Consider the following 14,084-nt stretch of genomic DNA (forward strand, 5'->3'; position numbering starts at 1 on the left):
GGAGGATTTTCGTTGCCCCTTGCCACTTAAGGTGGCTGGTGGGTCGGTCCGGGCTGAGCTGGGCGCGGGGCGGGCAGTTGCGGGGGTGGCCTCCCGACGCTAAACGTGCTTCTTCTTTGTTGACAGCTGGCGGAGGAAGAAGTCAGGGAAGGCGGGGGAGGGGACAGGGGGCTGGCGGCGGCGGGCGGTGCCAGCGGCGGGCGCGGCCCCTGCGCGGCGGGCGCGCCTGGCAGGGAGGGGGTTAAGGCGCGCGGCCTCTATGATAATGAGCTGCCTGGTAATATAGGGAGGGAGGCCGGCGCGCAGAGCCCGGCCGCGGCCGCCACCGCGGGAGCCGGAGCTGCCGGGAGGAGCGGCGTCCTCGCCAGTCTGGAGCGGGAGGGCGGCTGGGCGCAGTTGCTGGGAATTCTTCAGCCGGGAGGGCGAGCGATCGGAAGGGAGCCCCCGCGAGCTGGGGCGCGCGAGCGCAGCAGACCTCCCTATAGATTGAGAAAGCCCGGTTCCCGGAGGAAATGGGAGTGTGAGCGAACCGGGAGGAAGAAGGGAAGGAAGCGCCGAGATTGCTGATGTCAGAGGAGCCCGGAAAGTCGCGCTGGAAAAATCTGAAGACAGCCGGGGCTCTGCTGCTTCCTCAGGAGAGACACCGCCAGCCACCCCCTGACGCCCCCTCAGTGGCTCCTGGATTCCCCCGCGAGCCGGCGACAAGCGCCCGGTGGGGCTGCCGCGGGGCGACAGGAACGGAGGGGCGCGCGGACCGGAGACCGAGGGGCCACTTCAGGAATACAGATAAGTGGCTGGTGGCTTGACGTGGATTTTAATGAATTTGGACTCCATGTGGATGTGGTTCTCCCCGTGATTGCGAGCTGCGGGTCGCTAGAGGGGCAGCGCGCCGCCCTCAGCAGCCGGCGGCCGAGGCGGACGGACCAAAGACGCGAGGACAGACAGGCGTCGCGGAGCTGGGTAAGCAGCGCTCGAGTCGCCGGCTCCCTCCGCCCTCTCCCCAGGCAACCGCACTCCCCGCGGCGGCTCCTCCCGCTCCCAGGCGCCTCTCCTGGGTCCTGGCCCCTGATTCCCGGGCTCGGTTGCGACCGGCGAGTCTCCGCGCGGGCTCGGCCACTTTCACGGGCGGACTCGGGGCCCCTTCCCCGCCGGCCACCGGCTTCCCTGCCACTGGCTTGCCGGCCGCCGCCGCGCTCGGCGGCGCGCCTCCCCCGCGCACCTGCCGGCGCTCTGCGGCTTTGGGGAGCCCTGGGGCAGCGGGCTGTCCCGTGAGCTGGAGCCCAACGCGTGCGTCGGTGGCACAAGCAAGAGAGCCCAGGGCCACTGTGGCCAGAGCTCGATTTGGGGGCGTTCACTCCAGTGCCGGAGTCTCTGGTGGCCACTGGCTGTTCCCTGGGATCCCGGGGACTTAGGAATGGAAGAGGAATGCTGCGCGGGTTCCACAGGCTCGGGGAGGAGCCAGTCCGAGGCGCTGAATGGGAGAGGTGCTCCATACCCGCTCTGTGCGCCCTCGCGCTGCTCGTCCGTCAGCACCTTCCATGGTTCTGAGCGGCAGGCGAGGGTTGGGAACTGAAGTAGAAGCTTGCTCAGGATCCAAGAGTCTCCTCCGTGGTCGCCTTCTTGCCCCACCGCACAAGTGTTGTGGGGCTCTTTGAAAATTCTAACGCTTTTGATCCATCCTACAGGTAGTCTCTGTAAATGTTAATCATGGGCTGGATGGCCAAAGAGAGAGTCACTAAAACTGTCATTTCAGATCCTAGACAAATATCTACCTATTTGGCATGACCCTTGCCCTGGAGGAGCTGCTTATTCAAACTCAGGTCCGGAGGAATAGAGATAATGGCTGGGGGCGGGGGTGTAAAAGATTTGGGGTTCTAGGTCATTAAGAGTCTAGAATGAGGGCCCCCAGAGGTGCCCATTGGAAGTATGGCCAGTTTTCCTGTGGGGATCTAGTGACATACCAGCAGTGGCTGTGCAAGAGACCTAAGACACCACCAGTCTGAGGGGTTGGGGCTGCCAGCTGGCACTTGAGGCAGTGGCTGGGGGACCAAGCAGCTTGTCGGAACCTGCAGAAATCTGGGGACCCATTCATTCTCTTCCTTGTGTTCTTGAGCACAGTGAACAAGGTTTATGAGTATCTGAGCTGTGCTGGACATTTTGGGAGCTGAGTCAGGTTCAGCTCTCCCCTCCTGGCTTGATGGCAAGCCAATCCCCTCACCCCTGCCCCTGGGCTTCTTTCTCAGCCCTTGAAACTTCCCTCTTCCCTCTGGGCAGACTGTAGACTCTGGGGCCTTCAACGGAGCTAGAGAACAAGGGGGAAGACGTAGCTCTGGCTGAACGAATCCAGCTCTTCTGATCGCAGTGCACAAGTTCTGTGCGTTCATCCTAGGAAGCTCCTGGAGTTGCTAGCAGCCCTCTCTCCTCTGACCTCCTGTCTAGAAGAGGGAAGAATTCATTATCTTCTCCCCTCACCTCACAAAAGCACCATTTGAACTAATTACCTGTGATCTCTCCTCCTTGGCCTGGGGAATGGGGGTGGGGGAGTGAGGGGAGAGGGGAGGCAACCAAGGAGACTGAGAGCATCTGTCAAGATATCCTGGTCAGGTTGTGTTTCTGTTCCTTTCTTCAACCTGGCATCTCCGCTGTCCTTCACCCCAACCCTTCCTCATCCCAGAACTTGTCCTCATTGCCAGTGGTACCTAAAGGAGCCACTTCTTCCCGTCGTCCCCCAGCTGACCGTCTTCAGGGTCCCGCTGATAAAGGGAGGGCAGTACAGACTGCCCTCTCTGCTCCCTCACTGTCCTCTGCAAATTGCATTAGGATGGGGCAAATTGGCTTCCAAAGCAGTTAAATGGAAATGACACTTGGAGCCATGTGCAATGGAGATGATGCTGAGGAGATGCAAGGTCTGACCTGATAAAGTACCAGAAGGTCTCCTCTGCCCAGGGACCCCCAAGCCTGGCAAGGGAATCCCCACTTGGTCCTCTCCTTTGGCAGGACAGAAGCACCAAGCTTTCTCGCCACTGCCTAGATTCAAGCAGGGCAGGAGGCTGGCTGGCCTTTCAGCCCAAGTCTAAATGAAGAGTAAATGGTGCGGCATGTCCACTACCTGGAAGAAACCAAGGTTGGTAGCCCCTGCCAGAGCTGGCCCGAATGCCTACCCCTGTCCCAAAAGCACCAGGGAACATCCACCCTCCAGCCCTCTTGACCATCAAAAGCTGCAGGTGTGGGACATGTAAAAGTTCACCATCCATTTTTGTGGAGTTTGTGCTCAAAATGAGGCTGAACAGAAAACCCTCAAAGAACAGCTACTTCTCTCTTAGGTCTCTTCCCCATCTACAAACACTTCTGATGATTCTGTTAATCTTTATTTCATGGGCATGTTACAGGAAAACACACACGAGCGGGACGGGAAACCAGTGACATAGTTAAATATACAGGGCAGCAGCTGGCAGCAGCTTAAACCCGCCTGCTCAGGTACTATGAAATATTTATGGTTCTGGAATTGTCACTGTTTGGGGGTTTTATAGACTCTCTCCTGCCTCCTATTCTATGACTGCCTCCCCAAGATATAGGGTTTGGGGTGGGGGAGGCTATTCCTGTCTCCAGCAACAACACCCCCCCCCACCCCCAGCTGTCTCTCAGTATTGCCACACAGCTGTCCCCACACACACAGACTGGGGCCCAATATACTTCTGTCCATCATAGCAAACAGAGAGGCAAGGAACTCTGAGCCAAGCCCCTCACCCCCACCCCCATTCTGATCATAAAGAGACTCGAGCATTGTGTTACAGTCTGTTAACTACAAATAATTCAGGACTGTCCACAGGGAAATGCAGAGACAGGCTTTGAGGTGCTGGAGTTTTACAGCTCATGGGCAACCCCGCCACAACTACCACCCTCGCCCAGGGGCAGTCTGCTATCAATTCATTATATGGGAATATTCTGTTTCTCTCCTGCACATATGCTCAGTTCAAACAATGATGAATGGAACTGATTCCCTTATGGGAAACAGTTTTTTCACTTAGTTACAAAGATTTCATGCCCGATTAGAGTAAATGAGGGTGGGTGTGTGTCCACTTCTATTTTGGTCATTTCTAAAGGTGAGCCCTGTGGAGACAGAGAGAAAGGCAGTTCTTCCCGGGGTCAAACAGCTGGTCCCAAGGGAGGGAGGGATGGTCAGAATGGGGACCCCCCTTTCTCTTGGGCTTAGCCCTCAGGCACTAGGGTTGGGGGGGGGCATTCCCTGGCATGGGGCATATGGAACTTCTTTATCTAGCTCCACACTGTTCCATCTGGAACTGAGGGCAGAAATAGAGGTGAGAAAGTTCTTTGTTGGGGAGCAGGGTCCCTACTGGGTAAGAGTGTAAATAAAAGAAGGGGAAGAAGGGGGAGAGCTGACAGAAAAGGCCTCGGCCTGAGCAATACAAAAGTTCCCTGCTCTCATGCTTGGCAAACCATTAACCCCGTGCCCTGCCCTGGCCAAACTCCCGCTTGGGTGAGGGTATCTCTCAGAAACCTAAAGGGCCAGTTAGAGGACCAGTAAGTGCCTCTCTCTCACCCCAGCGGAGTGTTCACTCCGTCTGCCTTTGCCAGCCTCAGCCCCAGGCGCAGACCTGGCTCCCACTTACGCTTTTCTCTCCCTCTTCCCTGGCACCAGCACCCCCTTCCCACCCCCTGCCAGCTGTCCCTTCACCCTGGCATCACCAGTTGTCTTCATGGCAGGATACATGTCAGGGACCAGGAAGCGGGCAGGCCAGTGGGGAGAACTGGGAGCTGGTTTCACTCGGGACTCCGGCACGGGAACGCCAAGCTCAGGTTCTAGACCGCTTCAAACACGTGCATCAGCTCAAGACACCCAGATTGGCTTGGGGGATGGAGGTGGCGAAGGGAGTTTTGCCAGAGTCCCGTTCTCCTCCAGGAACTCTCAGCTCTCCTAGTGTTTCTCACTGGGGATCTGGCCTATGGGTCCCTCTTTTGGCCTTCTGAGATTAGGCCGTTCTATCAAAGGCCTTGTCGAAGCACTTTCAGCTCATCAGACCTGGTGTCCTGAACTTCAGGAAGAACGAAAACAAAAACAGATGGACCAAAGATGCAGATCGAGATGCAGGAGCCAGGACACATATGGAAAGACCCAAGTCACAATGTAGAAATAGCCCCAGGTAAACGGAGAGAAAGCAGGGTAACAAAAAGGGGAGGTAAAGGCAGAGAGACTGACACTGAATGAGGCAGAAAGAGCTAAGAGCTAAAACAGAAAGCAAGCGGGAAGGACCCTTCCAAGTAGAAGGGGGCTCTCACCAATCTTCCCAGGCAAGGGAGGTTCCCTCTGGGCTGACTGGGAGACTGAAGTGGCAGGTTATCTCCACTAGAGGGGGCTCCTGAAAACCAGACTTGGCTCCAAACAGCGGTTTTTGTGCTTTTTTTTAAAGACAAGAAAAAAAATAGATGAGATATATTAGAAACTGCCAGCTGTCACTACCCAGAGACCACAACTGGTAGAGTCCTATTGCCAGCGGGACCTCTGGGCCCCTGTCTGGTTGCAGGGGAGCGGAAAGGCGCCTGCAGCATTAATCAGGGTTCCCCGGGTGGTGAGCAGCTCAGGGAGAGGCCGGCCGCCCGGCTGCCTCTGGGGCGTGAGGCGGGGAGGGGGACGCCTTCTCAAGTTAGCAGGCAGTCCATTCTGCAGGCTGGCCGGCCAAGAGGCCCTTGCGTCTCTTTATCAGCAACAGAAGTCTTTGGCCCATCCCCAAGGCGCCTTCACATGCCTTCCCTCCTTCCAACCTCCTAAATGAGGACTTGAGAACCCCTCCCAGGTGGTGGCCAAACTGTTCCTGAGGAGACTGTTTTAAAAAGACCTTTCAGGAACTGAAGGCATGTCAAGGTTGTATCGCTGATTTAATCTTTGTCTTCCTTTTCTCTGTGGGAGCCTGTCTCTGAATTATAATTCCCCCTTTCATTTCAGCAGAGGACAATATGGAGAAAGAGCAGAGTCCAGAGGCTTTTCTCATCTGAGGAGATAATAACTGTGTAAGGGGGCACGGAAAAATGTTGAAGTTTTGGGGCCGGCAGAGGGCCGGAAAGCAGCATCTCCTCAGGCCTGATACCAACCCTGTTATTTAATCTTGGATTCCCTTTGGCTCAAATTTACCTGGGGTCAAGCAGGGTGGGGCGGGAGGGAAGAGAGGAGGGAGAAAAGAAAAACAAGATAAATGTATTGCATTATGAAAATTTAATCCTGGTTTGCCTTGGCTAAAATTACTTTTGGTATGAGAGATAAAAGGCAGTTGAGTTGCCCTTGGAAAGTTCAACTGCCTTTGAGAAGCAAGAGGGGGAGGGGTCCCGGGGCCTCAGAGTGATTAGCCCTTGAATGAACTTCTCTCCCGTGCCAGCCCCCCCCACCCCCGGCCCCGCCCCACCGACACTGGTTCTCGCTGAAGCTTTGAGGGGGGATAGAGGCTCCGACTGAGGCACTCCTGTGCTGCCCTGCTCCATCCAGGGAATCAAACTCAGGGGCTTTCTCGCCTCCCACCTTAGTCTGGAGATGGAGGGCCAGAGGAATGAGCATCCCCTCCAACTTTAACCCTCACATCTGAGAGGTACACCACACTTCTTGCCCTTGCAGCGAACTGAAGACCCTGAAAGCAGGAATTGCAATCCATTTCAGCTAAGTCTAGGAACTGATCACTTATGTAGTGCGAGGGATGTAGTAGCAACTGGTACAAAATGAAAAAGTAACAGGTTCTACCTTCAAGGAATTTACAGTATCCTCGGGGGAGGGAGAAGTACATAAGCCAAATGCCCCCAAAGAACCTTAGTATAGGCAGAGTGGAGTTAAGAGTGTGCTGAGGACTCAGGAAGTGAAATCGCAGAAGCTTCTGGAAGCTTTTGCTCTAGGCCATGGAAGGCACCTTGGAGATGAGCCAAAAACTTGTAGTGCTGATAAAGAAAGGCCAGGAGACGGACTCAGGTGCCTGAGAACATCGCAGTTTCCTGCTGAAAATGACTAACCTCTCTCATTCTTCAGCCTCTAAGCTACTCTTAAGCACTTTTTTTCCCCTCATTCTCCTCCACAGATTGTAAACTGACAACACTGGGGTTGTTTTCTATTAGTCAACATCCTACAGCAAGATCCCTGGTCCCCACTCCCTAGGGTTTCACATTGTATTCTATGTAAATTGCATCCCTTTCCGGTCCCTGGAGTTGGCACTTTGTTCATCAGGAAATGTTATTACTCATCTGTATTCACATATTGGTGTCCAGAATCCTGCTGTTAATTCACCCTCTCTTATCTGAATGAACACATTAAATGGATCCCACCAGAGAGAAAATCGGGATTGTACCCCTACCCCTTGGCTGAACAGAAGAGCCCACTTCAGCAGCCACCTCTGCCATCTTTTTGCTGCCTGGGGAAGGAACCACTCAAAGTTTCTGTGCAGAAAGAAGGCAGAGAAGGATTCACGGAGGGAGGTGAGGAGGAGGCAGACTTCAACTCAATTTAAAAATTGTCTCTACCCTTATAATGGAAGGAAGCGTTGTCCCTACTCCTTGAAGAGTCTGGGCTGGGGGAGGTCCCTGTACTGGGGTGGACAGAGCCAGGGGCCATGCTTGGGCTTTGAGAGGCCTTTGAAACCCCTGAGAGTTTATGCTTTCAAGAAATATGTGGAGATACATATTATCCAGAAACATATATATTTCAGAAATATACATATATTTCAGAATAAACTACTCTTCAGAGTAGAGTATATTTATTTCTGAAGAGTAGTTTAAGATTCCCACCCACCCTCCGCGTAAAGACCCAGGACCCTCTGGTCCCCAGGATTTTCTTCCTGCCCCTCCGTTTCTGCTTCCTGCTCTGGGGGTTGCAGTGGGGGCTTCGGATAAAGAGCTGTAACCCAGGAGCTCCCTCACCTCCATCCGCAGGGGCAGATGACTCACGCTCAGAGTAAACAAGACCAGGCTCAGAGTGCCAGGGGAACCCAGCGCCTGTGATTGTTCTGCAACTATGGGCAAGTCATCAACCTCTCTGACTAGGAGGCAGGGCCCAGGGCACCTCCCTTTAAGGGACAGAGGGTGGAAAGTTCAGGAGGAGAGGAAGGGGTAGGTAAAACTGCCTGGAGGACAGGGGCAGACAAGTGGCAGGAGAGGATGTTGCTGCTTTGAAGCGCTTTCCTGCTTCATAAAAGCCAAAGGCCTCACTGGGCTGGGTAAATATTACGTTGACCTGTGACCCCCACCTCCCCAGACTGCTCCCCCAGCTTCCCGTCTTTCTCCTGACCCACAAAGATACCCGAGGAAGAAGAGCCTGTTTTCTGAGCGTTGGGGTTGTCAGCCGGAGCCCAGCCCAAAGCCAGACAGGAAGCCATGGCTCCTTGCCTGTGTTGGCCCCCGAGAGCCCTCCCCTGGGTCCGGGAGCTCTCGCTGGTGGTCCCTGCTCCCCGGTGGCCCTGGGGGGTGGTGGTGTTTTCCAGGAGAGAGGTGGTCATAATTGCCCAGTCCCCTGACAAGGCTGCCCCCTCTTTCCCCAGCTGCCCGGCCCATCCCGGCAAGTCCCTGACTCTCTGTGGAATTAAAAACCGCACTACTAGGGTTTCTGTTAGGCAAACACCCCCGAGCTGTATCCAGGAAATTAAGAAAATTCAAGTCTGCTGCCCCACTCTGAGCAGCCCCAGGGTGAAGCCCATCAGCCTTCTGGTCTCAGGACCCAGCTGTGTGAGAGGCTTCCAGAAAGTGATCATCGGACCAGCCTGTGAAGCCGAGAAGCCACACCCTCACCCTGGTGCTGGAGGTTTGGGTCCCACCAAGAGGGTCAGAACAGATGGTCAGGAAGAATCTGGTGTCAGAAGAGGGTCCTAATGAGCTGGGACAAAGGGCCTTCCTTCACACTTGTGCTCTTCCTTCTTCCTAAAGATTTCTCACCTTCCCACCAAATGGTCCCAGGAGGGAGAACAGGCAGAGCCACAAGCCACTGGGAGAGCTGGCTCCTGCCCTTTACCCAGCACCTCAGTTTCTCCATTTGTACAGTGGGAATGACTACTTTTCGGGCCTTCCCAAGGGCCCTCACTTGCCTTGGTGCCTGGAGCCAGGCATAGCAAGGTGGTGAGGGGATTTGGAAAAAGGAAAATTGCTGCAAACAGACAAAACTGTTCTAAACTTGAGAGCAGGAATAAAGCCAAGCTAGGGACATTTTTCTTCGCTCTCTCTCTGAATTTGTTTGGAACTTTCTGAGAAAAATAAGACTTTATTTAGGAATATCTGTGTGCTAAAGGTTTCGTATACAAAAATAGATAAAAGGCAGTAGACTGAGCGGAGCCTGGAAACCGAGAGGGAAACAACTGGTGCGTGGCTCAGTGCTAGCATTTCACAAGCGGGGCTGGAGTTTGAATTCTGGATTCGTTACCCTGGTTTATTCCACTCTTGGACCTGATGCCTTCAGACCTAAGAGGGAGATGAATGATATGGTCAAAGAATTGGGAAGGTGGTGCTTTTCTGGGAGTCCACCTCCTATAGCAGGGGAAGGAGGCGGAGGTCATGGGCCTCTACCTGCCTGCAATAGGCTTACATCTTTCTGCAGGCAGAGCTCCTCAGAGTGTGGGTATGGACAGGGCAGATGTGGCGTGAAAAATGTTAGCAGGAGCTGGGTCCCAGAGCCCAAGCTAGACCCTGGGGCTCAGGGATTAGATCCTCGGCCAGCTGCGATCACTGGCCAGATGTAGCAGGAGTTTGGGAGTCCCATCAGCTGTCTTCTGCCAGCCCGAGAAGCTCCCCACCACCCTCCCAGCTGAAGCACAAGAGCCTGGCCCCTGGTTGGAAGTGCAGAGCGTGGGAAGGCGTCTCTCAGAGGAGAGAGTCCTCCTGTGCATTCCAGAGTACTGTCCAACCATCAGCTGTAGAAAATGAGCTTGACAAGGTGCCTTCATTTTCTCTTCTAAAACATCAGTAAGAAAACCATTGGAATTACAAAGGGAACACGTGTTCTATGTGGAACACTTGGGGAAGATGTTTTTGGAGTATTTCGTCGCAGCTTCTACCCAGGCCCACGTCATGGATGTGAAACCTGGGTCCTCATTGGAGGAGCAGGTTGTCCTGAGTCGCACGGCGAGAGACCAGGCAACCGCTGTCATCTTGAGCAGGTTCACCTGTCCCAGCCTAGCTCAGCACACTGCGTCCATCTGACCAGTGAACCACTTTCTCTCTCCAGGCTCTCCTTTCCTGACCTCGTACTCAGACCTCCCATGTCGGAGCAGGCAGGCCCCTCACAATGAAGTGACATTCCCGGAGAAGGGACCGCTCCCTTTCTCTGCCAGTCTGCTGGCCCTTAGTACACACTGAATGCCTCTCCACGGCGCAGGGCAGTGTGGTGTAGGGAGGCCCCCTGTCTTAAATAGCTCCGACCAGCTTTCCCCCATGCACAGCAAGCCTTGCTATTTGCACAGTCAATGGCTCTGGCAAGGCCAAGCTGCCCCTCCTTTCCCGAGAGGCGCTGTGGGCACTGTTTGTGTTTCGGTCTCTATAGACTCAGCATTCACACTTGAAGAGGGTGAGACAATGACCCCAGCAGCTGTCTGCAGACTGCCGGCTGGGAGGCTGCTGGGAGTGTCAGGCCAGCCAGGGCTTGGGCGCCACGCACCTGGGTGCATTCTCAGGCAGCCATGACCAGCCCAGGGGGAGCGAGGGGGGCGTTGGCATACAGAGGGCCTAGTCCAGGCCACCTGATCGGCTGCCTCCAATACCCCTAGCTCCCTTGGCCAAGCTTTCCTCTGCTGTGTAGTCCCTGGGGGCCAGGGAGAAAGAGGAGGGGCCTGGCTCCTGTGGAAGCAGCCATTTCTGGCCCCAGGGCAGAAGAGGCAGAACACTTGTCCAGGTAGAGAAAAACTAGAAAGCTTCTCCAGGAGCCTGCCCAGGTAGAAATAGGACACATTGCTTGCAAGGAGATTGGATGTAATTTTTGAACGTAATTTTAAGCGATTGAACAAATGTTTATTGAATATTTACTATGTGCCAAGTATCAAGGGAAAGAGGCAAGTCACTGTGCTGGCTCTTGAGGAGCTTACAATGTGCCAAGGAAGGAAGGGTCTGCACACAAATAATTGTCACACAAGTTAAACAGAAGTATGCCGGACAGAAGAGAAATGAACCAGAGCCACCCAATCCTTAGAAGGGGCCATCTGGGAAGGGACTGAGCTCCCCATCATTTGGAAAATTCAGGCGGAGGTTAGAAGCTGTCAACCAGGTCTCAAGAAGGGATTCCTGTGTGGAGCAGAAAGGTATAATAGGTGGTGGCTGAGATCACCACCCACCTCCAAGTCTTCTAACCTTGAGTCTCCCTGTTTGCTGCTCAGTAAATAAAGGAAGAAAAAGTTGAGAAGTGAAGTTGAGAGTGTCAGGTCCGCAGCTGCTGGCCTTAATTCCACTGTAAACAGAGCTGGCTCTTGCACCTTCACGCCACCGCTCCCCCGGGAGCAGGGTGCCAGGAAGGTTAGGCTAGGGTAAGCCCGGGTCTCTCCTGGAGCCGGAATTCTCCTGATCACGTTACAATGAGCACTCCCTCTACAAGCAGGGGCAGACCCCTATGAACCGAGACTCGGTCAGCTCTCTGCACAGCTCTAACTTCTAATCATTGTCATAAACGGGATGGGAGCAGCTGCTCACTCCAGTCTATTATCAGCTTGGTTGGAGACAGAGAAATTTAAATGACAGTAAGATGCTTAGCAAAGAAACGAAAGTCGAAAGTCGGTGTTAAAAATAAAGAAAACAAGACAGCTTGTTTCATCGAAATAGAAGGGTTATTAAACAGCCTTGAATTAATCAGTGATCTGCCAGGGTTGGAAATTGAAGAGCAGCAGGGCCAGGGTAGCTGGGAGAATACGAGTGGGGGAGAGAAAGATGGCAGCAGGAGCCGCCTGTGCCCTGGGCCTGGCTGCAGAGACTGTGGAAACGGCGAGGTCTTCAGAGAGGCTGTGGGCAGCTAGTCTTCTGCCCCACAACAAAAAGCTGGTGAGGAGGGGACTTTGGCACCCCAGCCTCTCTGCCTACAAAGTCCTGCTTCTGGACTCCTTCCATCTGCCACCACCAGGGCCGCGCGGGGGACCAGCTCCAGTGCTCAGCCCTTCCCCAGCCCTCCTTCCCACCAGCCAGGTCTGGATGGGAGCCAAGTGGCATTCGGTGGATGGCCACACGCTCCCAGCCCCAGGCCTTTTCCTCTTTCACAAGGGGTCCCCAAGGACTCAACTCTTGAGTTGAGCTCCGAATACCCCACCCCCATTCCCAAAGAGTGGTAACAGAATATCCCTGAGTATGGGCAGAGTCTTGCCTCCCGGAGGCAGAGAGAAATCGCTGGAGTAAGTGATCTCTCCTTGGACATATCAAGTGGTGGCACCCACAGCTCTAGGCAGCGGAGAAGTAGGGTGACATGTTTAACTCCAGGAGCCTACGTCTAAGTCTAGTTCCACAGGTGGTACCTTTGACAAAATATTTCACCTCCAGTACACCCGAGTCTCCCCACCTGTGAAATGGTGATGCTGATGCTAATCTGTCCCTCACAGACTTGCGTGAGGGGCACATTAATGAGGTAACAGACATGAAATTCTTAGTGAACAGTAAAACTTAGTCACTGCACAAATGCTAGTTTACATTACAGGGGGTCCCGTGGGACCTCAGAACAAACTGTCAGAGGAGAAGTTTTGCAGAAGGCATGGAATGGGTCTGGAAGGAAAGCTGACTTGCTCACACCTTGGCAGGGGTGGGGGAGGGGCTGAGCCTGCGTGTCTGGGTGCACATGAGCACCCATCCCATCCGGGTGTGCAGCATGCTGGATCTTGATTCAATCATTCCAGGAGCATTTGCTTTGCTCTTTGACCTCAGCATTCTTTCTCCTCGGCCCCCCTCCCTCCTGCGTCCCTCCTGGCTGTTTACCCCTTTCCAGACTCCTCTCTCACACCCCATTCATCATGGGGGCCAGATTCCCACTCGGGAAGCTCTTTTCATCTCTCTGCCCCAGGTCCCTGTGCTGCACTGGCCTGCTTGCCTTCCCCCTGCATTCCCTCCAGCACATTCTTCTCCCTGTGTCAGCCTCAGATAATTGCTCCCTTCACTTTCCCTGCACAGTGGGGCTGGGGTCCGGAATTGATAGGGCCTCAAGCGCCTCAAAAGTCTCCTCTGCACGCTCACCCAGGGGCTGATGCCACCCAGGTGTTAAGGGTCCCCCAGCTGAGTGGAATGTGCAAGAGTGGACTATGCCAGCGTGTGCGCATCTTGGCACAGACAAGTTCCATACGTGGACAGACTTCTGCCCCTCTGCTTGGAATACCAACCACCTCACAGTCTGCACGTGTTCCTTTTATCCAGCTCCTCAGCACTTCCCCTGCCAGAGTGCGCGACTGTGAGCTCGCCTATTACTTAAGAGAGGCTGCCTGACAGCTCAGGATCTTTCTGCAAGAGCTCAGAGTTTCAGACAAAGAGAGACAAATAATAGAAAATGAAGGTGGGAAGGTACAGGGTGGGGACACAGCCTGCTTAAAAAGCTCCCTCATAAAAGAAGAGTTACAGCTTTTTATTCGGATTCTTGGCTGTTGGTTGAGGAAGGCACAGGAGAGAAGGAGAGGCAGGAGAAGATAAAGCAGAGGAATTTCATCCAGCATGCTGGCCAGACCAGTATGAGTAGAGCCCAAAGGATGTGGAGCTCCAGCCCGTGAAACTGTTCCCAACCTCTCCTCCTCCTCCTCCCATGGGAAGGCTTTCCTTTCCTTCTCTCCTCCCCTCTTCCTGCCTAGGGTTCCTGGACAAACCACCAAGAGCAGCAGAAGTGGCCCTTCAGTCACCCTCTAGGCTATGAGAATTGTTGGGTGGTAACCTGGACGGTGTGGGGTCAAAGGCACTGGGGAGAGCGGCTTCTAGGGACCAGCAGCACCCAGTGCCTTCTCGGCATCTCCTAGGAGCTGGGGGCTGTGTCACCTTGTTCCCCAGCACAGAATCACCCCTCACCTGGCTGAAACCGGCTCAGCCTTTGTTGCCATCATACAGGGCAGCTGTCACTGCCAAGGAGATGATGCCCTTGTACAGTGTTTTTCCAAAAAACAGAAATGCAA

At 54.3% G+C, this 14,084-nt stretch overlaps 1 protein-coding gene across 1 annotated transcript in view; it reads left to right on the forward strand.

Moving 5' to 3' along the window:
- The first annotated feature begins 311 nt into the window (after nucleotides 1-311).
- PLXNA2 (plexin A2) overlaps nucleotides 312-14,084 on the forward strand; it is a 205,371-nt gene continuing 191,598 nt past the window's right edge. The window contains exon 1 of the mRNA XM_054563219.1: nucleotides 312-960. The gene's annotated coding sequence lies outside the window, so the exon portion shown is untranslated. The remainder of the gene's footprint in view (nucleotides 961-14,084) is intronic.

This window comes from Pteronotus mesoamericanus, unplaced genomic scaffold, assembly GCF_021234165.1.
Source record: "Pteronotus mesoamericanus isolate MK-2021 breed Mesoamerican mustached bat unplaced genomic scaffold, CSHL_Meso_final scaffold_705, whole genome shotgun sequence".
Lineage (NCBI taxonomy): Eukaryota > Metazoa > Chordata > Mammalia > Chiroptera > Mormoopidae > Pteronotus > Pteronotus mesoamericanus.